We start from the raw sequence: 27,844 nt of genomic DNA on the forward strand, positions 1-27,844 counted from the left end.
CAGTGAGCAGAGATCACGCCACTGCATTCCAGCCTGAGCAACAAGAGTGAAACTCCATCTCAAAAATATATAATAATAGCCAGGCGCAGTGGCTCATGCCTGTAATCCCAGCACTTTGGGAGGCTGAGGCAGGTGGATCACTGGACGTCAGGAGTTTGAGACCAGCCTGGCCAACATGGTAAAACCCCGTCTCTACTAAAAATACAAAAATTAGCCGGGCGTGGTGGCAGGCACCTGTAATTCCAGCTACTCAGGGGGCTGAGGCAGGAGAATCACTTGAAACCAGGGGGCGGTGGTTGCAGTGAGCTGAGATTGTACCATTTCACTCCAGCCTGGGCAAAAGAGCGAGACTCCATCTCAAAAAACAAACAAACAAACTATATATATATATATATATATATATATATATAAAATTTACTTAATGATGAATGTATATACTCAAAAAAAAAATTTTTTTTTTTGAGACGGAGTTTTATTCTTGTCCCCCAGGCTGGAGTACAATGGCACAACCTCGGCTCACTGCAACCTCCGCCTCCTGGGTTCAAGCAATTCTCCTGCCTCAGACTCCCGAGTAGCTGGGATTACAGGCATGGGATTACAGGTTGGCCAGGCTAGTCTCGAACTCCTGACCTCAGGTGATCTGCCTGCCTTGGCCTCCCAAAGTGCTGGGATTACATGCATGAGCCACCGCTCCTGGCCTCATAATTTTTTATAATGGCTGTGTTTAACAACCGGCTCATAAAATTCCTAAAATTTAGCAATCAGCTCTTATGTGTAGGTATAAGCCGGCTCCCAACTCACCACTGCCCAGGACCCGGCAGAGGCTCTGTAAGGACCAGTCACTCCTGGGAATGTCATCAGACCAGGGTCCTGAATGAAAATGGCTCTGATGCCCTCCACTGAGGTAGAGAGAAGAAGAACCCTCTGGGACACTGCAAGGAAGGGGCTGAGCTGGGCCCAAGGTGGCACCGTGGGGTGGAACAACTCTGGCACACTCAGTTGTTAAAGAGCCTGATTCTCTCCTGGACTTTAGACCCCTTGAGGGCAAGAACAGTGGCTCATTCACCCTTGTCTAGCCGGGTGACAGGAATACAAAAGGCATTGGAGACAGTTGTGCAGAAGAAAGCAAGGACCGAGTGGCCAGGGAGTCCCAGGCTGAGTGCTGGCTCCTTCGCTGACTCACTTCAGCAGTGACCTTCAGCAGTCACTTAAATGCTGTATGCTGATCTTCCTCATCTGTAAGATGGATATGAACCCATCTCCCTGCCTAACTACTAGGGTGTTGTCAAAACAAAGAGATAGCAGATATGAAAGTGCAATATAAATCCACGTTATTATCTTATCATGGCATATATATCATTTACTTTATCTTTTCAAAATTAATCATAGAAGATTACATGTATTCTTTCCACTCTGTTCCTTCTCAGTGTGTAAGAGGTACACGCTTAAAGCATCTAGCCCAACACCTGGCACTCAGCATATATTATAAATGTCTGTTAATTAATATACTATTTCCCCAAGTAACAGTACACTTTCCTCATATATATATATTTTTTAAGACAGGGTCTCCCTCTGTCACTTAAGCTGTAGTACGGTGGCACAATCACAGCTCACTGCAGCCTCAAACTTCCAGGCTCAAGTGATCCTCCCATCTCAGCCTCCTGAGTAGCTGGGACTACAGGCGTGCACCAGCACATCCAACTAATTTTTAAAATTTTTTGTAGAGACGTGGTCTCCTGTGTTGCCCAGGCTGGTCCCAAACACCTGCGCTCAAGTGATCCTCCCACCTGAGGCTCCTAAAGTGCTGGGATTACAAGCATGAGCCACCATGCTCAATCTTCTTCTTTCCTTTTTTTTTTTTTCTTTTGAGATAGAATCTCATTCTGTTACCCAGGCTGGAGTGCAGTGGCACAATCTTGGTTCACTGTAACCTCCGCCTCCCGGGTTCAAGCGACCCTCCCACCTCAGCCTCCCAAATAGCTGGGATTACAGACATGCACCACCACACCCAGCTAATTTCTGTTTTTGTTTTTGTTTTGAAATGGAGTTTCGCTCTTGTCACCCAAGCTGGAGTGCAATGGTGCGATCTTGGCTCACTGCAACCTGCACTTCCCAGGTTCAAGCGATTCTCCTGCTTTAGCCTCCTGAGTAGCTGGGACTACAGGCATGCGCCACTATGCCCAGCTAATTTTATATTTTTAGTAGAGATGGGGTTTCGCCATGTTGGCCAGGCTAGTCTTGAACTCCTGACCTCAGGTAATCCGCCCACTTCAGCCTCCCAAAGTGCTGGGATTACAGACATGAGCTACTGAGCCTGGCCATGATTTTTGCATTTTTAGTAAAGACAGGGTTTCACCATGTTGGCCAAGCTGATCTCAAACTCCTGACCTCAAGTGATCCACCCAACTTGGCCTCCCAAAGTGCTGGGATTACAAGGGTGAGCCACCACACCCAACCTCCTCTTATACTAACCTGGTACCTGGGCCCCAGAGCAGCCCACCAGCTTTCCCCTCTCCCCAGGCTCCACCAGAGTTAAAACTTGAAACAGAATTCGGGAACCATTCGTTATTGGACATTCATTTATTCAGCAACTATGTGCAGCGCACTCACTATGCACCAGGCACTGTTTTGAGCTGTGATCAAGGACAGATATGGCCCCTGCTCCACTGGAAGACTGAAAAAAGCCCCCCGCCCCCACAACTGGGGCAGGAACCCTCAGAGCACTGGGGCTACCCTGGCTCACTGGAGAGGAAGTAGCTCCCGAATGAGAAATCAAAGAGGTGAAGGATGGGACCCACTTCCTGGATAGAGAGAACAGCCCACAGAGGCTCTTTGGTGGAAGGGGAAGGGACAGGGAGCCTCAGGAAGGCAAGCGCCTGGGGACAGAGCGAGCATCAGATTCGGGCACCCCAGGAAGCCTTCCTTACAGGAGGGTTCTGAGCTTCAGCCTGAGGGCCCGATGAAGGGGAAGGGCAGTCCCCAGCCCACAGTCACAGGGAGCTTGGAGATTTCCGGAGGCTGACCTGCTTTCTAGTCTGTGTGTCCAGGGCCTGAACACCGTGGGGGGCACAGTGCTGGGCGGATGCTGGGAAGAGCTATGCATTTTAATGAGCCCGCACAACCTGCCCTCTCTCCCCAGAACCCGAGGAGGAGCAGATGGGGCTCCCGGCAGGTGGGGCGTGGCTTCCCAGTAGCATCCTTAAGGGAGGCCAAGGACTCTGGGGCAGAAACTGAGCTCCAAAGCCAGTGGGAAAGTGCAGCCCACCAGCCACCACCTCTCTACTTGGCACTGATGCAACGCAGGGCCTCCTGGCTTTCAGGGCCAAAGGAAGATTCGAGACCCCCGCCCCAGGGCCCCGCTTTGGGAGAGGGAGGAAGAATTGTCCCCATGCCGCCTACAGTCAGGCCTGCTCTCCCTCTCAGAGGCCATCCCAGGGACTCCAGGGGGGCTGGTCTTCATCTAGGGCCCTCCCTGACATATATCCCTGTTCCAGGGAGGATCCGGGACTGGCGGCTCCGCAGCCACGGCCTCCGGCTGACCCGGCATCCTCTCCTCCCACAGTCTCCTCCTGCAGGAGGCCGTCCCGTTCCGCCTCTGGGCGGGGGTCCAGGGTGGGAGAGGCTGACTCACCACAGAGGCGACAGGGGCACTCCCTGACTTCACCCGATCCCAGGGACCCCCAAGGTCAGCGCAGGAAGAAGTGGACCACAGGGGAAAGTGAGGCACAGGGTGGGGGTGGGGGTTCCCAAACTGTCCTGACTCCAGCCGGCTGGAGTCCACACACACACACAAGCTGAAGCACAAAGGCCACTCGCCCTAGTCAACACCAGAACTCCGGTGACACAAGGAGAGACCCACACAGAGGGCAGACGCGGGCTCGGGGCTCTCACACCCAGACACAGGGACACAGCGGCGGACACGGCCCCCGCCCGCCCACGGCGACACGCCCAGGACACCCGGAGGACCCTGGCGCCTGGAGCGCCTCCCGCGCACTCGCAGACTCCGGCACACGCGAGGATCCCGCGGAGGCAGGGCCCCCGCGCTCACTCACCCACCTCGGCTGCCCGGGCCCGCGCCTTTGTCGTCCGCGCCGCTCACAAAGGCGCCCGGCGGCCGGCGCCGCGCCTCCAGCTCCGCAGGCCGCCGCGGGCGCCCATGGCCGGGACGGCGCCCCCACCGCCGCAGCCGCCGCCACCCGAGCCAATGGCCGCGCCGCCCGCCCGCCCGCGAGGTCCGGGCCCGCCGGGACTGCGCCCGCGCCCGCCGCGCTCCGAGGCCTGGTCCCGCCGCCGCCGCCGTGCGCGACGCGGCGCCGCCCCCGCCCGCCCGGTCCCGGGGCGCCGCGGCTGAGGTCACCGCTTAACCCCTGGTGGCCGGGGCAGCGGCCGCCGCGCCCCCTCCCTGCTCCCGGCGCGCCGCGAGGGAGACGTGGCCTCCCCCGACCCGCTGCGAGCCCCCAGCGGTCCCGGCAGCCCACCGGCCCCCCACAGTACAGGGGGGAAACTGAGGCCCGCGGGGATGGGGCCAGGCCCCGGCCGCACGGCGACCTCCTCGCTCCTTCACCTACCCCGGGGTCCCCACTTCCCGCCTCCCGGTTCTCCTTCCCCGGTTCTCCGCGGGGAGACCCCGCAGGCGCGCAGGGTGCTGGCTTCTCCTCCCCCACTTCAACATTTTGCCCTGAGGTTCCCCCAAAAGGGTGAGAATCCTGGGCCGGCCCCAGGGGAAACCCTAGACTTATGACCTGCCCCTCAACCAGTCTTGGCGGCCCCGTATTGCCCCCCACCCCCGCCATGGCAACATGGGGAACCTTGCAGCCATGCAGCCTAACCTCCAAGAACAACCCTGGCGGGTTCAGGCATTGGCGGCTTTGAGACCGACAACACCCCAGTGATGTAGCCCCATTTTCCCCAGGAGAAAACTGAGGCTCAGAACTGAGAGTAACTTGGCAAAGCTCACTGAGCAGCAAAGTGCTGAGACTGAGATCCTAGCATTCCCCTGCCTTTGCAGCTCCAAAGCTGCCAAACACTAGGTACTCCCTCCTGAAATTCCAAAGAGGGCCTCTGGATATGATGCAATTAATTACAGTTATCAGGTCATTAATTAAGATTATCCGCGTTGTTGTTAAACACTCCCCCGCTACCTCTCTATTTGCAAGGAAATTCACACGCGGGCTTATCAGCAATTACTCCTGGGTTGATAATGATAAGTTCTGCAGCCTCCAAAGGGTACAGGTGCACGTAGGTTGAAATCATTTTCAGCTTGTGTTCCTTACAGTCCACAGCCGGCAAAAACTTTTTTTTTTTTTTTTTTTAACTACTCCCTATTTGTCAGGCACCAGCCTCAGGGGCTACCAGTGAGACAAGGAACCAGACAGACCCCAGCCCCGCCCCCTCGGAGCTCATAGGCTTAGGAGAAGACACAAATAAACAAACGGCTACAGTACAGTGAGACAAGCCACACAGGCCACGCACTGAAATCATCTTATTCACCGACTTGTTGGTTTGTTTATTGTCCCTCTCGACACAAGAACATAAGCACCACAGAGCTGTCCTGAGCCCCAGGCTAGGGCAACACTGGCTCATAGTTTAAGTAGGCAGGAGATATTCTTTGAGCATGTTTGCTCTGTTCCAGACATCGTTCTAGGCACGCAGGAGACACCAGTGAACACAACAGGCACGGCCCCTGCCCTGCTGTGAATAAATGATGGCAGGACAGCAGACAGGAGAGGTTTGGGGATGCTAGCAAAGCAGGAAGAAGACTTCAGATGTCCATTGAGTGACCTCAGGCTCATGGCATTAAGCTTTGGACCAGAAATGGACTTTTGAGTCCTGCCGTCATAGCCAGAGCCAAGTACACGTCCCAGACCAGCATCGCGGTCTTTCACAATGTACTCCAACCCCTTCCTTGGCTATGTTTTTTTTCTTTCTTTGTTTTTTTTTAAGAGACTGGGTCTTGCCCTGTGGCTCAGGCTGGCACAATCAGCTCACCGTAACCTCAAACTCCTAGGCTCAAGCAATCCTCCTGCCTCAGCCTGCAAGTAGCTGGCACTACAGGTGCGGGCATGGTGGTGCCTGTAGTGCCTATATTGCCAGGTAGCCATGCCTGGCTCATTTTTTTTTTCTTTTCTTTTCTTTTTTTTTTTTTTTTTTTTTTTTTTTGTAGAGATGGTGGTCTTACCATGTTGTCCAGGCTGGTCTTGAACTCCTGGGCTCAAGAGATCATCCCATCTTGGCCTCCCAAAGTGCTGGGATTACAGGTGTGAATCACCGTGCCCGGCCTTCTTTATTGTCTTATTTCCCATCTGATCCTGAAATGTCTGACACCTCCAGCTCAGGATGCCCCTTACCTTCTTTGGTTGTACTAAGTCTTACCCTCCTGTCTGAGAACCAACACAAGGCCCAGAATCTCCAGGAGGCCTTTTCACTGGCCTCCTCCATTCCCTGACCTCTCCCTCCTCTGAGCTCTATAGCACCTAGTCCTTTTGTTGTAAGTTGGCTCTGGGTGCATAACTGATTTGACCTATCTAGCTTGAGGGCAGCTATGATACAGCCTTGAGAGCAGGGGCCATGCCCCAGACCCCCGTTGTGCCCTCAGAGCCCAGCACAGGTTAGGGGCACACTCTTTAGAGGATCGTAATGGATTCTAAAGGACACCCTAGAACCCTTATCAATATAACCCTCTGGGTCTAGGGTTCCAAACCACCTGCTCATAAAACAAATCGAGTCTGCAGAAGCATTTTGTTTTGCCCACAGTGGTTTTGTTGTTGTTAGTTGCCATCATTTAATCACTGGGAGATTTCCCATAAAAAGTCAGATTGCAGCCAGGAGCAGTGGCTCATGCCTGTAATCCCAGCAATTTAGGAGGCCAAAGCAAGAGGATTGCTTGAGGCCAGGCATTTTAGACCAGCCTGGGCAACATAGGGAGACCCCTGTCTCTACAAAAATAAAATAAAATAAAATAAAATAAGAATCTAGCCAGATGCGGTAGTGCATGCCTATAGTCCCAGCTACTCAGGTGGCTGAGGTGGGAGGATCACTTGAGCCCAGGAGTTTGAGGCTGCAGTGAGCCATGATCCCACCACTGCACCCCAGCCTAGGCAACAGCATGACTCTGTCTCTGAAAAAAAAAAATTAAAAGCCAGATTTCTAGCTTCTCTTAACAAATCTGAAGATCTGATAATGCCAGGTCCACATTCCCCCAGGGCCACACTCTGCAGGGCCCCAGGAGTGGTGGCCCTTTAGACACAGCTGTGCTCTCCACTTGTCAACGTCACTCGCAGCCCTCTATCACTCCTCTGATTTAAGGCGCCTCCTCTGTGATAGTGTTTTGATTTCATTTTCCCTCTACTCTCCACTCTGGCGAGAAAGAGTGACATCACAAAACATATGCTGGAAAATAAATAAACCTGCAGCCCTCACATTCCAGGCCAGCCCTCAGCAGGCCACATCTTCACGTATTCTTGCCCTCTTGACATGCACCCGCCTCTTCACTCTCACTTCCCCAGAAGCACATTCTTGTTTTTCTTTTTTGGTGATAGAGTCTTGCTCTGTCACTGAGGCCAGTGTGCAATGATGTGATCTCAGCTCACTGCAACCTCCGCCTCCCAGGCTTAAGTGACCCCCCTACCACAGCCTCCTAACTGAGACTACAGGTGTGCACCATCATGCCCCGCTAATTTTTGTATTTTTTTGTAGAGATGGGGTTTCACCATGTTGCCCAGGCTGGACTTGAACTCCTGGGCTCAAGTGATTCTCCTGCTCTGGCCTCCCAAAGTGCTGGGATTACAGGTGTGAGCCATTGTGCCCTGCCCCAGCTGCACACTCTAAGCTCCACAGCACAAATGAATGCACAGGTGTTTCTCTGAGCCTTTGCCCTCGGCTGGAATGCCCCTGACTACTCCATCCCCCAGACACTATGGTTAACTGCTTTTTAGTGCTGTCAACATAAACAGCACCTTCTCAGGGAGCTCCTTCCAAGGACGGCCACACTGGGCCCCAGGCCCCTACCTGCAGCCTGCATTCCCTGGTCAGTGTGCCCAACCTACCACATGTGGTGGCATGTTTGCCCCATGTCTCCCCCCCGGACTGTGAGTCCACGGAGGCTGGACTCTGTTGTCTCATTCCGGGTGGTATCCCCAGCAACTGCTCCAGAACCTGGTGCAGCATAGACACGAGACAAATATGTGCTGAATAGATGAGTGGATGGGTTTCAGTAGCCACAAAAGGAACAAAAAGGATTTCTGGGAACATTTCCATGTCCCAGAACATTCAATTAACCAGAATTACCCACTCACTGAGCACTCTGGTGAGGGCAGGATTTATTGTGTAAGCAAAATCATCAATGATACATTACATCTGGATGGGACTCAGGAGTCTGTCCTCCTTGTCTCCGCTGCTGACCTGGGAAAGAGAGAATGAGGGCATACAGGGGTGGTATTTCCCTGGTCAGAGAGGTTAGGTGACTTGTCCAAGATTGCTCAGCAATCTGGTGGCAAAGCCAAGATGGGGACCCAGGGCCCCTGCCGCTGCCTCCCAGTCTGGCCCCGCTCCCACCAGTCAGCTCCATAGTGCAGGGGTCCCCAACCCTCAGGCCATGGATCAGAACCAGCCTGTGGCCTGTTAGGAACCAGGTCACACAGCAGGAGGGGAGTGGCAGGTAAGCAAGCTTCATCTCTATGTATAGCCATGCCCACCACTCACATTACCACCTGAGCTCTGCTTCCTATCAGATCAGCAATGGTGGCATTAGATTCTCAGAGGACCACAAGCCCTGTTGTGAACTGTGCATGTGAGGGATCTAGACTGCGCGCCCCTTATGAGAATCTAATGCCTGATGATCTGTCAGTGTCTCCCATCAACCCCAGATGGGACCATCTGGTTGCAGGAAAACAAGCTCAGGGCTTCCACTGATTCTACATTATGGTGAGTTGTATAATTATTTCATTGTATATTACAATATAATAATAGAAATAAAGTGCACAATAAATGTAATGCATTTGAATCATCCCAAAACCATCCCCCCACCCCATCCATGGAAAAATTGTCTTCCACATCCACGAAACCAGTTCCTGAGGCCAAAAAGTTTGAGGGCCTCTGCCATAGTAGATCAAACAGAAAGTGGCCCGGCATGGTGGCTCACACCTGTAATCTCAGCACTTTAGGATGCCAAGGCAGATGGATCATCTGAGGTCAGGAGTTTGAGACCAGCCTGGCCAACATGGTGAAACCCTGTCTCCACTAAAAATACAAAATTAGCCAGGCATGGTGGCACATGCCTGCAATCCCAGCTACTAGGGAGGCTGAGGCAGGAGAATCACTTGAACCCAGGAGGCAGAGGTTGCAGTGAGCTGAGATGGTGCCACTGCACTCCAGCCTGGGCAACAGAGCAAGACTCCTTCTCAAAAAAAAAAAAAAAATCAGAAAATGGGTGGGCCAGGCATTGTGGCTGGCCAGGCACCATGACTCATGCCTGTAATCCCAGCACTTTGGGAGTCCGAGGTGGGTGGATCACTTGAGGTCAGGAGTTCGAGACCAGCCTGGCCAACATGGCAAAACCCCGTCTCTACTAAAAATACAAAAATTAGCAGCCAAGCGCGGTGGTTCACACCTGTAATCCCAGAACTTTGGGAGGCCGAGGTGGGGCAGATCACAAGGTCAGGAGCTCGAGACCATCCTGGCTAACATGGTGAAACCCCGTCTCTACTAAAAATACAAAAGATTAGCCGGGCGTGGAGGCGGGCGCCTGTAGTCCCAGCTACTTCGGAGGCTGAGGCAGGAGAATGGCGTGAACCCAGGAGGCGGAGCTTGCAGTGAGCTGAAATCACGCCACTGCACTCCAGCCTGGGTGACAAAGCGAGACTCCGTCTCAAAAAAAAAAATTAGCTAGGTGTGGTGGCAGCTGCTTGTAATCCCAGCTACCCAGGAAGCTGAGGCAGGAGAATCTCTTAAACCCAGAAGGCAGAGGTTGCAGTGAGCCAAGATCACGCCACTGCACTCCAGCCTGAGAGACATAGCAAGACTCCGTCTCAAGAAAAAAAAAAAGAAGAAGAAGAAAGTGGGTGGATGGGAATGTGGACTTCCCAAGTCTGGATACCGGCCTCGCATAGGCAGTATGAATGGAGAGTGCCCAGCCAGCAGCCAGTCTTTGTTATGTACTACATCATCAAGCCAATCACGAACAGGCTAGTATCAAAGAGAGACTAGGTCACGTTTTGCTACAAATAAGGATGATAGAGTCGGTCTCATCAAGATGAAACCCTCCTTCCATAACATTCCTGCCCCTGTTCAATAGGACAGGCATTTTGAGGGGGGCTGGGATGCACAGAGCAATACCTCAAGCCTTCTAGGTTCTTCATAACCCAAGACCTGCATCTGGGGGGAAACAAGCTAAGGTCAAAGACAGCCACAGGTGTCCTGGGGGATCAGGTCGAAGGACGCCTCACTTCCCTGAGCTGCTCCTTTACGGGACTTAGTATCAAGAGAGACTAGTCTGAATAGCCCATTCTCCTGGGGAATGTAGTGTCAAAATCACCACAGCAAGCCGGCACAGTGGCTCATGCTTATAATCTCAGCATTTTGGGAGGGCAAGGTGGGAGGATTGCTTGAGGCCAAGAGTTCAAGACCAGCCTGGGCAACATAGCAAGACCCCATCTGTACAAAAATAATGATAAGATAATAATAGCAAATGCTTAATAGCACTCTCTAAACACCAGGTTCTGTTTAAACACTTCACATGTATTAGCTCATTTAATCCTCACAGTAACCCTATAAAGTGGATACTTTTATCCCCATTTTACCAATGAGGAAACTGAGGCACAAAGACACTCTGTCCTAGCCTTGAATGTTCGTCAAGAAGACCTGTTCTTACTCAGCACCCCCTTCACTTGAGCCACTTGAGTGGATTTTTATTTCTTGAAAGCCAAGAAGCCTGTGATGAGAGGAGAGATGAATATTCAGGTGGTACTGTCTGTCCCTGGCCACTGTCTTGGTGCAGGATGAAGGGGGCATTCCTGAGTCCTTTGCAAAGAGAGGGACCAGTTAAGGCACAAGGTATACCCAGCACCGTGCTTTAGCCTTCCTGTATCTCCTAAAACAGAAAAGGTCAAGAGGGGGTGGTGGGTGCAGTAGCTCACACTTGTAATCCCAACACTTTGGGAGGCCGAGGCAGGCAGATCACCTGAGGTCAGGAGTTCAAGACGAGCCTGGCCAATATAGGGAAACCCCGTCTCTACTGAAAACACAAAAATTAGCTGGGCATGGTGGTCTGTGCCTGTAGTCCCAGCTACTCGGGAGGCTGAGGCAGGAGAATAGCTTGAACCTGGGTGACGGAGGTTGCAGTGAGCTGAGATCACGCCACTTCACTCCAGCCTGGGCAACAGAGCAAGACTCCATCTCAAAAAAAAAAAAAAAAAAAAGATCAAGGGTGAAGGGACAAAGGACAAAGCCTTAGCACAGGGTAAATGTGGGCTGGGGTATCAGAGGCAGCTGCAAACACATATAGCTCCTCTATCCAGCAGGCCAAACCCCACAGGCCCCAGGAGGCTACCTACTCCTCAGGGGTATCTGCAGCCTCCTCTAGGGATAACAGGCAGAGCACTTGGGGATGTCTGCTGAGCCAAGGGGAGGTTGGATTTCTCAGCTTGGGGCCTGGCCAAGGAGCCAGAAAGGACAAGGAGACAAGGTCTTTGCTTCCTGGCATCAGATCACTGCTCCAACCCAGGGATCAGAGCACCAGGCCAGGCTCCCAGGCATAAGAGTTGCTGGTCAGCTGACAGCAGACAGGGCCAAGGGCCTGTTCTAGAAGTTACCATGAAGATAGAGGGGATGTGTCGGTGGCTGCTGAGGAGAGGGAGCAGGGAGAGAGCCCAGGGGACACAGCGAGCCTCCAGCCTTGCCAAGCAGACCTGGCTGGAGACTGCGGGCCAGGGCAAGAGGTTCTCAGGAGGGCAGGGCCTGGGCCTGGGCCTAGAGAGAGACTTCAGTGTCACTTGGCTGGTGGGTGGTAGAGGGGGTGCTCAGCTCCCACTGGCTTGCCTAGGCTGTGGCAGGAGGGCCTGGCCATGGCTGCAGCCTGGCACCAGCCCCAGAAACCTTCATCATCTCACAGTTTCACTGCCCAGGGCGGGGAGGCTCCATAAGCTCCCTGGTCTCCCAGATGAAAGACGCTTTCTAAGAGTCATAAAACCATCCCCACTCAGAACAATGGGCTCTTATCCGGCTGTGTCCTTCACATAAACTCCCATGAGCAACACACCAGAAGCTGCAGGCAGGGGTTTTATAGACTGGCTTTTTGGACCAGCCCCAGAGCTCATTAACATCTACTCCCTTGCCCTCTGTGGAGGCTGTGTGGAGGCCGCATGGAATCACACCCATCTCTCCCGTTTACAGAGGCCCACTGTGTGCTAAGCCTCCAGGCAACCCTGCAGGGAAGGTGGCTCTATCCTGCTTTATGAATAAATAGACCCAGAGAGGTTAAGTGACTTGTCCAAGGTCACACAGAGGGAGAGTGAAAGAGCTGGGATTTAAATCCAGAGTCCATGCTCCTTCCCCCAGACCATGTGACCTTCGGATAAGATTACCCAAGTCTTCCCCCAAGAACTCAAGAGGTTAAGCTCCCAGATATGACATCTTCTGAGACCCGAAAGCCTTCACCAGGATGGTCATGTTGACCCACCTAGTGGGTCAGCAGAGGCACAGGGGTGGGTCAGTTTGGAAGGGAGACTCAGCACGTCAGGGACATGACATGAAAGAGGCCCTGAGCCCCTTCCCTCCGCCGAAACCCTGAGTCCCCGCTGTATCCCACATTCACCCTTCCAAAGACCTTTCACCCCACTCCTCCTCTGAAGGCCACCTGTGCTGATGATGCCCCCACTTTTACTGTGCATCTATTTACATTTACCATACGCCAGGCTCTGCAGTCTTCATGCATGATCCCATTGACTCTTGCAAGAACTCTGTAGGATGGCTGCCTTCTTTTTTTCTTTTTTTTTTTTTTGAGATGGAGTCTTGCTGTGTCACCCAGGCTGGAGTGCAGTGGCACGATCTCGGCTCATTGCAACCTCTGCCTCCCGTGTTCAAGCAGTTTTCTTGCTTCAGCCTCCCAAGTAGCTGGGATTATAGGAGCCTGCCACCACGCCCAGCTAATTTTTGTATTTGGGGTTTTCACCATGTTGGCCAGGCTGGTTTCGAACTCCTAACCTCAAGTGATCCACCCACCTCAGCCTCCCCAATGCTAGGATTACAGGCGTGAGCCACCACGCCCAACCAGAATGGCTGCTTTCAAGATCCTCTTTTTCATACAAGAAACTGAGGTCCGGAAAGGTAAGCAGCCTGCCTGAGGTCACACAGCAAGTAAACAACAGATCCCAGGTCTATGTGACTCTCCCCCACCACATTGCCCCAAAACTTCACAATGTCCAGCAGGCACTCTATCCCCACCTTCTCAATCCCACAGTACTGGCTCACAACCCTGGGTGTCACCACAGATGCATGGATAATGACAATAACAGCTGATCCTTTGTGGGTACCTTCTGAGAGCTAACCTCACCCCCTGCACCATCTCCTATCTACACAACAACCCTCAATGTTGATATTGCAATTCCTATTCTGCAGATGAGGAAACTGAGGCTCAGAAAGGGAAAATGTCTTACCCATTGTCCCACAGAGCAGATTAAGTGGGGGTGCCAGGGTTTGAACCCTCTTCTCTCTGGTTCCAGAACCACTGTTCCTTACAGGTAAGCCAGCATGATAGTTAGACCAAACCATCCCAATAGAGACTTGGCATGCATTCAACAAACATCCCAGGTGCCTAGGATGTGCCCAGCACCATTCCAGGAGCTGCCAGTAAAGGAAACAAGACTGCTGTGTGGCCAGGTGCGGTGGCTCACATCTGTAATCTCAGCACTTTGGAATGCCGAAGTGAGTGGATCACCTGAGGTCAGGAGTTCAAGACCAGCCTGGCCAACATGGTGAAACCCCATCTCTACTAAAAATACAAAAATTAGCCGAGCATGGTGGCAGGCGCCTGTAATCCCAGCTACTCGGGAGCCTGAGGCAGGAGAATTGCTTGAACCTGGGAGGTGGAGGTCACAGTAAGCCAAGATCGTCACACTGCACTCCAGCCTAGGCAACAAGAGCAAGATTGCGTCTCAAAAAAAAAAAAAAAAGACTGATGTGTTCCTGGCCCCATGGCCCCATAAGCCCCATGGGAGGTTACCAGGGACCCCCTGATCATTCCTGGCTGCTCTGCTTAGAGCTCCACCTATAGCTGCCTCCTGTCATCCTCCAGTGCCACCCGCCTCCTCTGAGCTCCCAGGAACTTCCCAGATAGCCTGCCCCAGCCCCTGCAAAGGCAGTTCACAGCTTGTCATTCATGGGTCATTTTGCCCTCAGATGCTTCTCACCCAGCTCCTAACTGGGCAAACCAGATAGGCAGCTGTGGTGGCCCAGGCTTCCCTGAAGAACCCCTTAGACCCAGCCCAGAAGGCACGGCTAGCATCCACAGCACCTGTGTGGAGGTGATTTGCTCATAGCCTTCCCCACCCTGAGAAGCTGGCTTGGGGTCTGCCCTATGTCACCATCCCCTCTACTGTCTGTGGCTGCCAAGGACAAGCCAACTTCCCAGAACAACCCATGGATACATCTGGTTAACTAGTTAATGCCAGACACTGTGTTAAATGATCTTAATTGGCCGGATGTGGTGACTCATGCCTGTAAACCCAGCACATTGGGAGGCCGAGGAAGGTGGATCACTTGAGGTCAGGAGTTCAAGACTAGCCTGGCCAACATGGTGAAACCCTGTTTCTACTAAAAATACAAAAATTAGCTGGGTGTGGTGGTGCATGCCTGTAGTCCTAGCTACTTGGGAGGCTGAGGCAGGAGATCACTTGAACCCAGGAGGTAGAGGTTGCAGTGAGCCAAGATCACGCCATTGTACTCCAGCCTGGGCAACAGAGGGAGACTCCATCTCAAACAACAAAACAAAACAAAATGATTTTAATCATCATCATCTATATCACCATCCTCACAACCATCATCATCAACATGGCTAACATTTATTGAGCATGTGCTACACGACAAGACCTGAGCCAGCCCTTTACCGTATTATCCCATGGAAACACAATAATCCCATGAAGTAAGTACTGGAACCATCCCATGCAACAGATGAGCACACTGATAAGCACACGTTAAGCCTAGCACCAAGTACTATAGTGCTTGTTAAATTGTCTGTTACCCCTGCTATACTATTATCCCCCGAGGGCAGGATCATGTATCCAGTGCACAGAGTTGTGTCTCCAGAATGCAGTGTCTGGCACAGAAGAGGAATTCAATAAACAGTCTTCAGATGAATGAATGGATGGAGGATGGATGGATGGATGAAAATTATGGGTGGTGGACAAATGAATGGATGGAGGATGGATGGCTGGATGGATGGATGGATGGATGGGTGGATGGATGAATACAACTGAAAACCAAAAGGAGGCCGAGCACAGTGGTTCATGCCTATAACACTTTAAGAGGTCGAGGTGGGAGGATCACTTGGGCCCAGGAGTTCAAGACCAGCCTGGGCAACATAGTGAGACCCTGTCTCTACAAAAAGTAAAAATAAATTATACAGGTATAGTGGTATATGCCTGTGGTCCCAGCTACTTGGGAGGCTAAAGTGGGAGGATCACTTGAGCCCGGGAGTTCAGTGAGCTGTGATCATGCCACTGTACTCCAGCCTGGGGGACAGAGCAAGACTCTGTTTCAAATAAATAAATAAACAAATAAAGAAAGAAAATAATTATCTTAATGAATTTTTTCAAAGTAAAGAAAACCAAGAGGAAAAGGGACAGATGCAGTGGCTCACACCTACAATCCTAGCATTTTGGGAGACCAAGGCAGGTGGATCACTTGAGTCCAGGAGTTTGAGACCAACATGGCAAAACCTCAGCTCTACTAAAAATACAAAAATTAGCCAGGTATGGTGGCTCATGCCTGTGGTCCCAGCCACTCAGGAGACTGAGGCAGGAGAATCACTTGAACCCAGGAGGCGGAGGTTGCAGTGAGCCGAGATCGTGCCACTGCATTCCAGCTTGGGTGACAGAGTGAGACTCTATCTCAAAAAAAAAAAAAGAAGAAAGAAAGAAAGAAAGAAAGAAAGAAAGAAAGAAAGAAAGAAAGAAAGAAAGAAAGAAAGAAAGAAAGAAAGAAAGAAAGAAAGAAAGAAAAGAAAGAAAGAAAGAAAGAAAGAAAGAAAGAAAGAAAGAAAGAAAGAAAGAAAGGAAGAAAAGCAAGAGGAAAAGCACTAGAGGGCAATAACCCTCGCCTCCCAGTCACCTACCCCCTCAGTGAATAGGTCGGAAACTGGATGCAGTTTTTCTGCTAAGTGGAAAATCCCCTGGCAAGGATTCCAGGCAAAGCAGAGAAGAGTATGTTGATGTTTTAGGCGTAGAAAAAAAAAAAGGAGTGTCCTGGGGGTGATGAACTTTGAGAGAGCTCAGTAAAGACAGCAGTGCACAGAGTCTGATCAAGCATTTTCCCAGAAGCCACCAGGGAATTTAACCTACTCAATCCCAAACTACAGGTCTCTGGATCGGCTCTGGGTGAGGGGTACGGGTGGTGCCATAAAATGTCTCCAATGTAGTGAGCTCCCTGCCCTGTGGCTCCAGGGTGGGGCCTGGGAACAGAGCCGTGCCAGCCTCTCAAGCTCTGGTCGGAGTCAATCCCAACCCATTCCCTGGGTGCTGTCTCAGAATTGTGTGTGGAGCACCCGCCAGGAGCCTAGAGCTTTAGGGAGATTATTCTCTGGTGTATTAAAAGATCTCATGCTGACCTACAAATCCTCCGACCACATGAATTCTGATCAGCGGCGTCAGCCAGCCACCCGGTTCTGGGGTGAGATCAATGTGAAGCAGGTTGCCCCCTTCCCCCACCCCTGCATTCCCTGATCAGAGCCCAGGGTTTCTAGTTTCCTTTGGGAGAAGCAAGACTCAGAGATGAAACAAGTCGGTAGTCCCAGGAGAGCAGGCATGGAGGCCTGTGGCCCAGTTTTGTAGTTTCCAGAACAACTTTTCAAGAAAATGAAGAAGAGAAAAAGGCTAGAAAGCAGAGTGGGATCCCTGCCCCACTTAGAGACATCCGCCCGCCTGAATGGAACAAGTCATTGCCATCCAAGACAGCACAACGAGGCATCCTGCCATCCCTGAGCCTTGTCTTTTTTTTTTTCTTTTGGAGACAGGGTCTCACTCTCTTGTCCAGGCTGGAGTGCAGTGGTGTGATCTTGGCTCACTGCAAACTCTGCCTCACAGGCTCAAGTGATTCTCATGCTTCAGCCTCTAAGTAGCTGAGACTACAGGCACACACCACCATGTCTGACTAATTTTCATATTTTCAGTAGAGACGGGGTTTCGCCATGTTGCCCAGGCTGGTCTCAAACTCCTGGGCTCAAGCAATCCGCCCACCTCGGCTTCCCCAAGTGCTGGGATTACAGGTGTGAGTGACTGTGCCCGGCCAGCCTTGTCTATTTGTCAGAAACAGGGAGTTGGGGCAACCCTGGTGCCAAGATATGGCCTTCCTTTCATTGAGCATTTGCTGTGCACCAGGTTTAGTGATCTGCCTGGGATAACTCATAACCCTCTCAACACCTCAGTGAGACCAAGTGACTCATCCAAGTTCGCACCATCAGAAGGGACAGAGCTGAGATCTGAACCCAAGTCTGACCAAAAAGTCCAAATTTTTCCACTAATAAGGTGGAAAGGACTTAGGAGGCCTCTTCTCCCGCAAACGTTGGCATCCCAGGTTTATTCCAAAAATTGGCCACACAGACTAGGGGCAGGTTTTTACAGAGATCACTCCAGTCTTGGCCAGTCCCCTGAATATCAGAAGCAATAAGAACCTCCCCTGCATTCCTGTGCTCCCTGGGCTTTGCAGCCACACAGGGAGGAAGGAGAGGGAGCACTGGCAGGGAACCCAGAGTGGGCACTGGGGAGCCATCCATTCGAGCAATTCAGAGAATTTCAGAGCTGGGAGGGCCCTGAGGAATAGGGGGTGGGAGATGGGGAGTGGGGGAGTTATTGCTCTCTAGTTCTTTTCCTCCTGGTTTTCTTTTCTTTTTTTTTTTTTTTTTTTTTTTGAGACAGAGTCTCACTCTATCACCCAGGCTAGGGTGCAGTGGTGGGATCTCAGCTCACTGCAACCTCCACCTGCAGGATTCAAGCGATTCTCCCATCTCGGCTTCCCAAGTGACTGGGACACAGGCGCACGCCACCACACCTGGCTAATTTTTGTATTTTTAGCAGAGACGGGGTTTTACCATGTTGGCTAGGCTGGTTTCAGACTCCCAATCTCAAGTGATCTGCCCATCTCAGCCTCCCAAAGTGCTGGGATTACAGTCATGAGCCACAGCACCCAGCCTCTTTACTTAAAAAAATAAATTATTAAAAGAATGATTTTATTTATTTATTTATTTATTTATTTGGAAAGGAGTCTTGCTCTGTTGCCCAGGCTGGAGTGCAGTGGTGTCATCACAGCTCACTGCAGCCTTGAACTTCTGGACTCAGGCGATCCTTCCATCTCAGCCTCCCGAGTAGCTGGGACCACAGGCATGTGCCACCAGGAACAAGACTAGAACCCATGGCTCAAGCCGACATCCTCCTTTCCTAGAGAGAAACTGAGGCCCCAAGAGGGCAAGCATTTGCTCAAGGTCATGCAGGGCATGAAGAATGGCGTGGGGAGCAGAGGTAGCCTCCTGGCTCCCAGCCTAGGGTCCCATCCCCCACCCCAGTTGGCTCAAACCAACCATGACGTTGGGACATTTTTTATCAGATAGAACGGATGCTTATCAGATTTAATTATAACATTGCTCAGGAGGAGAGACAGGGTAGACTAAGATGCGGAGGGAGAAGGTGGGCAGGGGCACTACTTAACCCCGCTGGCTCCCTCCTTCTCCTCCCTCCCCATGCTGGGGTATTGGATGTCTCTACAGTAGCTGAGCTGGGTTTGGCTGGGCCAGCAGGAAGGACCAGGGTTACCTGCAGAGCAGGTCACAGTGTGGTCCGGAGAGCTCCCTGTTTTCTTGGTTCCCCTTGAAACAAAGGCTGCCTCTGTTTCTGAGACAAGGAAGGATGGGGGAAGGGGGTCTCTGTCATTCTGCTGAAGGAAAAAATGGGAGCAGGCCTGAGCAGGGGAGAAGAGGACTTACTTGGTGGCAGCTCCAGGCCACCTCCCTCAGACCTACCTGCTAAGCTCCTAAACCTTGTTCCTATAAGACTGGCCACCTGGAATCCAAGGAGTCCATGCTCCAAACCTGTTCACTGCTTCTCGCCTGAGTACCCTGGGAGAGTCCCATTCCCCGGGGAGCTGCCTCTCAACATGATGGGAGGTGCTTACTTCTGGAGACATGAAGACCAGACCAAGTTCAAATCCTTGGTTCCCCATCTCCTGGTCCTGTGACCTTGAGTGAGTGAGTTCATGTCCCTGAGTCTCAGCTTCCCCACAATAGAACATGGTTGTGTTCCTGCATCCCAAGGTCATTTTATACGTACACATATATAACATTTTCTTTGAGACAGGGTCTCACTCTGCTGCCCAGGGTGGAGTGCAGTGGTGCCATCTTGGCTCACTGCAGCCTCGACCTCCTGGGCTCAAGCCATCCTCCTACCTCACCCTCCTGAGTAGCTGGGACTACAGGTGAGCCACCACACCAGGCTAATTTTGTGTGTGTGTGTGTGTGTGTGTGTGTGTGTGTAGAGACGGGGTTTTATTATGTTGCCCAGGCTGATCCAAGGTCTTTCTTTTTTTTTTTTCCTTGAGACAGAGTCTTGCTCTGTCACCCAAGCTGGAGTGCAGTGACACCATCTCAGCTCACTGCAATCTCAGCTCACTGCAACCTCCACCTCCCAGGTTCAAGCAATTGTCCTGCCTCAGCCTCTTGAGTAGCTGGAACTACAGGTGCACAACACCATGCCCAGCTAATTTTTGTATTTTAGTAGAGATGAGGTTTCGCCATCTTCACCAGGCTGGTCTCGAACTCCTGACCTCATGTGATCCACCTGCCTCAGCCTCCCAAAGTGCTGGGATTATAGGCATGAGCCACCATATCTGGAGGTCCAAGTTCATTCTTATGATTAAATATCAAAGCTTTCACAGTCACAGAAGAGACTGGAGACATGGCTTGGGCAATTATCTCTCTTCATACTAACTCTCTGTGTGCATGTGCCAATGTTTCAAAGGCATTCCCAGCCATAACTATTACTCACAGGGAATAAATCACCAGCCCCTGCACTCAGATGGTGTGACCCAGGCCACCAGAGATTGAGTGGCTTGTTTAATGTCCTGTAAAGGCAGAAACAACTCTAGAACCCATGGCTCAAAAGTCCCACTGTAGCCCAACCCAAAGGCACTGAGTGGGAAGAGCAGGAAATCAGGATTCAGCCAAGCCAGGCTCTAGTCTTGGCTGTGCCATGAACAGTGTGTGACCTTGAGTGGTGACTTTGGGTGAAGTGCGCTTTCAACTTTCTGACTGATGATTTCAGTGTCATTGACCAGCTGTGTGACCCAGGGCAAGTGACTTCATCTTTCTGGACTTCAGCTTCCTCATCTGTGAAATGGGGTTGCCAGGAGGGCTCAATGAGCCATGGCCTGCAGGATGCCTGGCACAGAGCTTGGTATACGGTGGGTGCCCAATAAATGAAAATGTAGCAATGGTGGGCCGGGCGCGGTGGCTCACACCTGTAATCCCAGCACTTTAGGAGGCCAAGGCGGGCTGATTACTTGAGGCCAGGAGTTCGAGACCAGCCTGGCCAACATGGTAAAACCCCATCTCTACAGAGAATACAAAAATTAGCAGGGCGTGGTAGTGGTGGGCGCCTATAGTCCCAGCTACTTGGGAGGCTGAGGCAGGAGAATCACTTGAACTCAGGAGGTGGACGTTGCAGTGAGCCAAGATCACACCACTACACTCCAGTCTGGGCAACAGAGCTAGACTCCATCTCAAAAAAAAAAAAAAAAAATGGAAAACAAAAAGAAAATGGAACAATGGCAATCACAGTTCACTGCAGCCTCAAACTTCTGGGCTCAGGAGATCCTTCCATCTCAGCTTCCCGAGTAGCTGGGACCACAGACATGTGCCACCAGGAACATGACTAGTATTAGTAGTCAATATTGCTGTGATTAGTATTATCATTAGGAGACAGAGAAGACAGGATGGGATCAACTTAAGAATCTCTTGTTCCCATGACTGCCCTGGAGAGGAAGTCCTGGAAGAAGATATCAGGGACCCTTCTTTCACCTTCCAGGGGGGAGGGATGTGAATGGAGCCAGGCCAGTCACTCCCTTGAAAGTCCCAAAGTCTCATTAACTGAAGAGATCCAGCCAGAAGGACTGCTGGCATCACACTCAGAGCAAGCCTTTGAGGGCACAGAAGAGAGGGGTAGCCCCCAGCCACCTCAGGAGACTCTAATTTAGGGGCCAAAAGCCAGGGAGGCAGCCCTGCCTCAGCAGCCCTGACACTTCTGCCCCCGACGAGGATTTCTCTGGAGGAAAAACCACCGAGAGGAGGAGCCAGCTTTGGTGTGGGGCTTGCTCTGTTAGAAGCCAGGGGTCGGGGGTTGGGGAGGCAGGATCTGACTCTGTTCCATCACTTAGCTGTGTGGCCCCAGGCAGCTCACCTGATGTCTCTGAGCCTCTATCCCTCAACTATGAGCATCACCACAATTCCTGCCCTTCTCAGCTCCCCAGGCTGTTGTGAGCACCCTTCAGGACGGCGTTGGCTGGCTTTGTAAACTGTCCAACACCTTAGGATGAGGCACTGCCCTCATTAACCACCAAGCTCCCCTAAATAGACGGGCAAGGTGGGGTGGACAGGCCGCACGTGAGGTGCCACTCCAGGAGGCCAAAATGTTGATAAGGAAACAGACGCAGGGCCCAGGCCCCTCCCACCCCTCTGCCACGCCCACTCTCACCTCCTGCCTCCTTTGCCCGGGACACTCCAAGGAAACCCTGACAGTGGTATCGAAGATCCTGGGCCACGGCTTTCAACCCTCCCTCTGTTGTTGCACACAGCCGTCCTGGGAGTCATCAGCCATTGGTCCTGGACTCTGGTAGCTGGGGGCTACGTAAGGATAGGGTAATTTGCCAAGGAGGCAAAGCAGGTGACGGGAGAAGAGCTTGGATAGTGACATTTCAGCCCCAGGAGGCCAACCAGCCAGAGCGTCACACAGTCACCTAAATGTCCCCCTTCCAACCTCAGCTTCACCATGACAGGCAGGACCCCCTCCCTAGGAAGCCCCATTCTCCTACGGTAGCAGCCAAGTACAGCAGCTAAGAGCTTGGCTGAGCACTAGAACCACAATCCCTGGGTTCAAAGCTCGGCTCCTCCTTCTCAAGCTGTGAAATCTTCAGTAAGTTACTTAACCTCTCTGTGCCTGTTTCCTCCACTATAAAATAAGAGTGATAACAACAACACCTCATTGGGGTGTCGGGAATGAAAGGCATTTACACACCTACTGTGCTTTGTTAGCAAAGTGCTCGCCATGAAGTAAGTGCCCAGTAATTTGCCAGACAGTGGCCATGCAACTGAAAGAGGCTGCCTCCAAAAACATTGAGCTCTATGCCTGCAATCCCAGCACTTTGGGAGGCCGAGTCAGGCAGATCAACTGAGGTCGGGAGTTTGAGACCAGCCTGACCAACGTGGAGAAACCCCAACTCTACTAAAAATACAAAATTAGCCGGGCGTGGTGGCGCATGCCTGTAATCCCAGCTACTCGAGAGGCTGAGGCAGGAGAATCGCTTGAACCTGGGAGGTGGAGGTTGTGGTAAGCCCAGATCATGCCATTGCACTCTAGCCTGGGCAACAAGAGTGAAACTCTGTCTCAAAAAAACAAAACAAAACAAAACAGTGAGCTCTCCATTCCCGGAGATAGTCAAGCTGTGGCTAAACAGCCACCTGTCAGAGGTTCATGGCCTGGATGACCTTCAAAGTGCCTTCCAAATGTGAGCCCATAAAATCCCCCTGTGAAATGGCTCCCACCAGCTGCATTCCTCCTCCCTGCTGAGGCCCAGATGGCATGGGAGAGAGCCGAGTGGAAAAGCAGGGGGAAACAGCCTGGAACAGGCATGGAGGACCAAGGAAGGAGCCGTGGGCGGGGAGTCGGCCAGTCCGCCTTCCAACCCCAGTTCCACCACCAATGCATCAATCCACCTCAGTTACTCCCTCTCCTCCAAGCCTCAGTTTTCCCAGCTGTAAAATGATGCCATTGAACTGAAGCCATCTCAAGCTGCATCCCTCACTCTGTGACCCTAAGAAGGAAGTGAGGGAAGTCCCCCCTACACATGCCCTTGCAGTCCACTTCTGCCGTTCTCACTCCAGGTTGCCGTGACCTGCCTTGCTAGGTGGCTGTAGGATTGGGGTCACACCCATAGAGGCACCCAGCACGGTTCTCCTCACAGAGTCCATCCCAAGGTGTCCCCAAGCTCCAGCACCTGCTGGGAGGGAGTAGGGTGTCCCAGGGCCCGACGCACAAGGGTGTCAATGACAGCTGGGACCCCTCCCCCACGACCTCCAAAAGATTCTCCTCCAATTTAGCAAGGGGCAGAGATGGTTAAAAAGAGAAAGGAAACTGACCTCAATCCTGTGCAGTTCAATTGCAGTCCTCCGGGAAGGGAGCACAAGTGACAGGGGCAGCCCCCTTCTACTGGGAAGGGTCCCGTCTGTCAGTTGAAGTAGCAGGCAGGAGCCCAGAGGGTGAGTACGCTGGCTCCCCAGGCTGGGCCCACACAGAGCCCAGGTGTGTGAGTCACTCACTTGCCCGACCTGCTGGGCGGGCAAGGGCGGTAAGCAGGAGGACAGGAGGCAGCCCTGGCAGTCCACGAGGAAAAGCTAGACTGAGTCAAGCCAGCCGGGGCTGAGCCATCCATCAACCAGCCTGGGAGGACCAGGAAGCTGGCCTGGGTGAGGAAGGGAGGGGCAAGAACCAAGATGGGGCCTCCAGAGGGGGGTGCCAAGCAGTAGGGCTGAGCTCCGACCACTGCCCGCTGGCCTGGGAAGGCACACAGGGCCCGGGTACAGGACAGGGTTGGAGGGTCACCCATGGGCTGCACCCGTTTTAGCCAGAGAAGGTGGAAAGGAATATGCTTTGAAGTCAGAAAGATCCAAGTGCCAATCCCTGCCCTCACCAGCCATGTGACATCATGCAACCGGCCTTGTCTCTCTGAGCCTCAGTTTCCTCCTTTTTTTTTTTTTTTTTGAGATGGAGTCCCTGGTCATCGCCCAGGCTGGAGTAAAATGGTGCGATCTTGACTCACTGCATTGCTGCAACCTCCGCCTCCCAGGTTCAAGTGATTCTCCTGCCTCAGCCTCCCGAGTAGCTGAGATTACAGGCACCTACCACCATGCCCAGCTAATTTTTGTATTTTAGCAGAGTGGGGTTTTACCAGGTTGGCCATGCTAGAGTTTCCCCCTTTTTTTTCATTTTCTTTTTTTGAGGCAAGGGCTCTCTCTGTCACACAGTGGCGGGATGATCAGATCACGGCTCACTACAGCCTCAAACTCCCGGGCTCAGGTGATCCTCCCACCTCAGCCTCCCAAGTAGCTGGGACCACAGGTGCACGCCACCACTCCTGGTTAATTTTTGTATTTTTTGTAAAGACAGGGTTTCACCATATTGCCCAGGCTGGCCTCGAACTCCTGGGTTCAAGTGATCCTCCTGCCTAGGCCTCCCAAAGTGCTGGGATTATAGCTGTGAGCCACGTGCCCATCCAGTTTCCTCCTTCTTAACCTGGGGTGATTATAATAGTCCCTACCTGATGGGGTTTTTGTGAGAATTAAATGAGACTGTGTAGGGAAAGGGCTCCTGGCTCCGAGAGAATTGGGCCTAATGGTGGCTCTGATTATGCTGATGCCTTTTTTTTTTTTTTTTTTTTTTTTTCGAGACAGAGTTTCACTCTTGTTGCCCAGGCTGGAGTGCAATAGTTCGATCTCGGCTCACCGCAACCTCCGCCTCCCGGGTTCAAGCGATTCTCCTGCCTCAGCCTCCCGAGTAACTGGGATTACAGGCATGCGCCACCCGACCCAGCTAATTTTGTATTTTTAGTAGAGACGGGGTTTCTCCATGTTGGTCAGGCTGGTCTCGAACTCCCAGCCTCAGGTGATCCACCCGCCTCGGCCTACCCAAAGTGCTGGGATTACCAGTGTGAGCCACTGCACCTGGCGCTGATGCTGCTTAAGGGCAGAGGGACCAGCACACTGAGTTCTTCTTTTTTTTCTTTCTTTTTTTTCTTTTTCTTTTTTTTTTTTTTTTTTTTTTGAGATGGAATCTTGCTCTATTACCCAGGCTGGAATGCAGTGGGTTCCACTTGGAACAATCTTGGCTCACCACAACCTCCGCCCCCCAGGTTCAAGTGATTCTCCTGCCTCAGCCTCCCAAGTAACTGGGACTACAGGTGTGCACCACTATGCCCAGCTAATTCTTGCATTTTTAATAGAGATGGGGTTTCACCATGTTGGCTAGGCTGGTCTCAAACTCCTGACCTCAGGTGATCTGCCCGCCTCAGCTTCCCAAAGTGCTGGGATTATAGGCTTGAGCCACTGCGCCCGACCTCACTGAGTTCTTATTGTCAGATTTGATTACCCCCAGATCTTAGCCAACATCTTCTGGGATCATTAAGAGCACAAGTATCTAGACATCAGGAACAAGTCATTTAACCACACACACTTGCTCTGCCCTTCTCATGTGCTCCTGAGAACCCAGGATGGGGTCTCAAAGGTAATCAACCCCTGCCCTCAACACACTCACAGATCAGCAGTCTGCACACAGATGTGTGAATTTCACACCAAAGCCCAGCCCCACTTTCTGCTCAGACACCAGCAATAGAGGCCTCAGGTTCCCAGACTGGGGTCCAGCAAACCATGGCCCATGGGCCAAATCCAGCCCATCACCTCTTTTGATAAGTAAAGTTTTATGGAAATATAGCCACACCCATTTGCTAATTTACCATATTGTCCATAGGTACTCCGGAGACACAACAACACATTTGATCAGCGACAGAGACTGAAGGACCCATAAAGCCAAAAATATTTACAATCTGGCCCTTTACAGAGACGTTTACTGACCCCTGGCTTAGATGATGACAATAATAATAATGAGGGCCAGGCGCTGCGGCTCACGCCTATAATTCCAACACTTTTGGGAGGCCGAGGCGGTTGGATCACCTGAGCTCAGGAGTTTGAGAAGAGCCTGGCCAATATGGTGAAACCCCGTCTCTACTAAAAATACAAAAAATTAGCCAAGCTTGGAGGTGGGCACCTGTAATTCCAGCTACTCAGGAGGCTAAGGCAGGAGAATTGTTTGAACCCCGGAGGTGGAGGTTGCAGTGAGCCAAGATCGTGCCATTGTACTCCAGCCTGGGTGACAGAGGGAGACTCCATCTCAAAAAGAAAGAAAAGAATAACAATGATAATCCTGGCTATTGGCTCTTACATGTGTTATACTCTAAAAACCTTTGACAGTGGCTCACACCTATAATCTTAGCACTTTGGGAGGCCAAGGTGGGCAGATTACTTGAGGCCAGGAGTTTGAGACCAGCCTGGGCAACATGGCGAAACTCTCTCTACAAAAACTAGCCAGGCATGGTGGTGCGCACCTGTAGTCCTAGCTACTCAGGAGGCTGAGGCAAGAGAATCACTGAACCTGGAAGTTGCAGTGAGCTGAGATTGCACCACTGCGCACTCCAGCCTGGGCGACAGACCAAGACTTGGTCTCAAAAATAAATAATAATAAAAAACACCTCTCCATACATAATTTCATATAAGCTTCACAACAAGATTTCCCCTTTTTTATAAAGAGGGAAACTGAGGATTCTCAGAGCTAAAGTAACTTGCCCAAGGTCACACTGAAAGTCTGCAGTACACGGATGTTTTGAATGAAGGGCTGACCAAATCCAAAGTCTCTGGCTCACCTGGTTACGCAAATGAGGAAGTCCCTGTTGGATTGAAAAGTCCTGGAGCACGGGAGAGTAAACACGTGCCTGGTTGACTGGGTTCCCTCCTGGGAGGCTGCCGACCTTTGCACCAGAGTCAGACTGCCCAGATTTGAGTCCTGGCTCTGATTATGAAATAGGAATACAACCATGCAGGAGAATTAAATGCAGGTTTGCCTATATAGCACCTAGAACAGCGTCCACCAGGCAGAAAGCCTTCTGCCACTGTGAGAGCTTTGTGGTCCTTATATGAAGGCTTGGAGTGTAAGAGAAGAGGAGGGAAGGTGGAAACCGGCTGCTCCACCTGCAGAAGTAATAGCGTGGAGACCTCTTCGTTGGCGGGGACCTGGCCAGAGATGGGAGGGGCGATTCCAGGTTCCCTTGTTCTGGGGTTTTGCAGGGGATGATGCTGCCCCCTCCCACCCCCTAGCCTTGATTCCTGCACTTTCCTTAACCCTGGCAAGGAGGAGGTTGCAGCAGTTGGGAGGCTGCATTCTCATTCCCAGAGCTCCACCCGGGAAGGGCTGCCTTCCCATCTCACCCACCGGGAAGGCTGACCCGGACCTTCCACGCCCACAGCAGCAGCAGCAGCAGAGGTCAGGGGACAGGGACGGGGAGTGTGGAGCTGCCAGAGCTGGCCTTTGTGTGTTCACTTGAAACCCTGGACCAGCCCCCATCTGTTGAAGGGTGGAAAGGTCTCTGGAATCTCCTCTCTGGCCCTGTAGAGGGGAGGGATCTTCTCTACTCTTGCCCCTCTTCACCCCACCCACACCCCCAGCGGGCCCTGGAAAGGCCGGAGGAGGGCAAAGGAGGGGCTGAATATTAGGGAAGGAACCACGAGTTCAGAGAAAGACAAATCAGTAAATCCACTTCCACTTTTTTTTCC

The 27,844-nt window shown here is 52.0% G+C and overlaps 1 protein-coding gene and 1 pseudogene across 8 annotated transcripts in view; one reads left to right on the forward strand and one right to left on the reverse strand.

The window, feature by feature from the left end:
* The window catches only part of ARHGEF10L (Rho guanine nucleotide exchange factor 10 like), a 158,208-nt gene extending 153,621 nt beyond the window's left edge, over positions 1 to 4,587 (reverse strand). For 3 of the 8 annotated variants that reach the window (XM_034956671.3, XM_055097528.2, XM_034956668.3), the window contains exon 1: positions 4,057 to 4,206. The gene's annotated coding sequence lies outside the window, so the exon portion shown is untranslated. Of the gene's footprint in view, positions 1 to 4,052; positions 4,208 to 4,568 lie in introns of those variants that run through there. The other 5 variants (XR_008620853.2, XM_055097507.2, XM_034956683.3 and 2 more) reach the window with 5 other exon arrangements.
* Positions 4,588 to 13,268: 8,681 nt separating this feature from the next.
* The window catches only part of LOC129393799 (uncharacterized), an 86,869-nt pseudogene continuing 72,293 nt past the window's right edge, over positions 13,269 to 27,844 (forward strand).

This window comes from Pan paniscus, chromosome 1 (assembly GCF_029289425.2).
Source record: "Pan paniscus chromosome 1, NHGRI_mPanPan1-v2.0_pri, whole genome shotgun sequence".
In the NCBI taxonomy this organism is placed as follows: Eukaryota; Metazoa; Chordata; class Mammalia; order Primates; family Hominidae; genus Pan; species Pan paniscus.